The 2,500-nt window shown below is 34.5% G+C and overlaps 1 protein-coding gene across 1 annotated transcript in view; it reads left to right on the plus strand.

Annotated features, from left to right (window-relative positions):
* Nucleotides 1-2,500, plus strand: part of LOC130241176 (dedicator of cytokinesis protein 2) — a 298,239-nt gene that overhangs the window by 227,983 nt on the left and 67,756 nt on the right. The window lies entirely within an intron of this gene.

Below are 2,500 nucleotides of genomic sequence, written 5' to 3' on the forward strand. Positions count from 1 at the left end.
TCTAATATAGATACTCATCATTTTACATAGTTAAATGTCAAGATACACTCAGGAGATCATACATTTTTGCAGGAAATAATGAATGAATGAAGTATGATCGCCTCACAACAAGAAGGGCGCTGGTTCGAGTCCCAGCTGGGCCAGTTGACGTTTCCGTGTGGAGTTTGCATGTTCTCTGTGTTGGCGTGGGTTTCCTCCGGGTGCTCCGGTTTCCCCCACAGTCCAAACACATGCGCTGTAAGTGAATTGATGAACTAAATTGGCCATAGTGTGTGTGTATGAGTGCAAGACTGTATGGGTGTTTCCCAGTGTTGGGTTGCAGCTGGAAGGGCATCCGCTGCGTCAAACATATGCTGGAATAATTGATGGTTCATTCCACTGTGGTTACCCCTGATTGATAAAGGGACTAAGCCAAAAGAAAATGAATAAATAAATTAAATAATTAATCAATGAATTAATGAACAAACAAATGAAAGATCCAAAGGGAAAACTTTTTTGTTGTTTATACATTTTATCATTCATTTAAATGAATAATTCAAACAAACAGAATCAGTGATATTAATCAAGCTTTGCACTTTTTCATTGTATTGCATAATTTATTATGCTAGAAATTATAAATAAATAAATAAATAAATATTTATATTTTATTTATAATATATTTATAAATAAATTATAAATAAAATTATATATATTATAATATATTTATAAATAAATCCACAAGATAAATAAATCATCCAAATTGGAAATATATCTTATTTTTTTTGTTTATACAATTTATGACTATATATATATATATACTGTATAATAATAATGATAATTATAATAATAATTATTATTTATATATATATATATATATATATATATATATATATATATATATATATATATATATATATATATATATATATATATATATAATTATTATTATTATTATTATTATTTTCCTCTAATAATTGTTGTGTGCCTAGAGTTGATGTATCATTTTGGTCACTTTCCTACGCAACCTAAAAACAACCAAATATCAACATTTGACGTTGTGTATAGGACGTGACCACTATGACATCTAAATGACGTTGGATTTTGGATGCCATACCTGAGGAATAAATGTCAGAATATGACGTTGGTTTAAGATGTTGGGTCGATGTTGGATTTTGGTCATTTATCAACGCAACCTATAATCAACCATATATCACCGTCATTTGACATTGTTATTGGACATCAAAATAAGGTACATTACACGACATAATCATGACCTAAATCTAACCTAATATTAACGTCTTATGATGCTGTGTGCCTGCTGGGTTGTTGGTATTTTGTGGAAAACTTCTAAAGTTCTGAATAGATAATATCATCGCTGTTTTAGTTAGTCACTTTTCAACACTAAACGCAAGTGTGTGTATGTGTGTGTGTGTGTGTGTGTGTGTAATCAAGAATGCCAGTCAAGCAAAGAAACCAGAGAGATGCTCTTAAAGTTCACGTCCATCTTGAGCTCCGAGACTCCATCAAGCCCAAACAGCACTATTAGGAATATTAATGAGGGTTAAGCAAATCCCCCATATGTCACTTCCAGCTGATTAAAGTCTGTCTGTGTCTTCCTGAAGGGCTGTTATTATCACTTATTCCTCTCTGTAATCTCGTCCTCATCTTAAGTGTGTCCGTGGCTCCTCTAACATTACTTTCCTTTCTTCTGCTCGCTGATAAGCTTGTAGTTCATATCTCACTCTCTGTTAAGCCTCTTTTCTTTTATGAGACTGATTCAAAGCTGCAGGACTGCTCTGTGTGTGTGTGTGTGTATGTGTGTGGGGGTGCGTGTGTGTTTATGTGTGTTTATGTTTGTTTTTAGGGTAGGGGGCCAGAACATGCAGCCTATACAATATAAACACCATTATGTCTATAGGAAGACCCCATAAAACATGAAAACCCAACCGAGTGTGTGCGTGTGAGTGGATATTGCTGGTCTAAATACTAATGACCCCCATTAGCCTCTAACAGATGAACATTATCATACAGCACTAGTCACTTATTTCATAAACACATACACACAGACACAAGCAGACGGACTAATGAGGAGCAGTGTGTGAGTGTGTGTGTAATTAGAAGAGTAATTGAGCTGTGTGTGGAAGTGTAGCAGACTCTTCTTTGTGGATGTGAATATTAGCATGATCAGAGGATCCTCCAGCAGATCCGTTCATTAGCAGAGTGTTCATTTAAACTGGAGAAGACATGTTGAGTCTCCTCCTCTCATCTGCCGTGTGTGTGTGTGTGTGTGTGTGTGTGTGTGTTTGCTGCTTATATTAATCTGCTGCATTTCACACATTTTGACCTTGGAATTAAGTGTAGAGTTTATATTACTGTGGTATTACCATGGTGTGTCTTTGCTAACAGAAATAATATATGGCAAGCTATATGGAATGATATTGCCATGCTGTTGTTTTTTTACATTAAACATAGTGTTACTTAGTACCATATTGAAATAATGCATGGTGGCTCAGTGGTTAGC

Source organism: Danio aesculapii, chromosome 14 (genome assembly GCF_903798145.1).
Source record: "Danio aesculapii chromosome 14, fDanAes4.1, whole genome shotgun sequence".
NCBI lineage: Eukaryota > Metazoa > Chordata > Actinopteri > Cypriniformes > Danionidae > Danio > Danio aesculapii.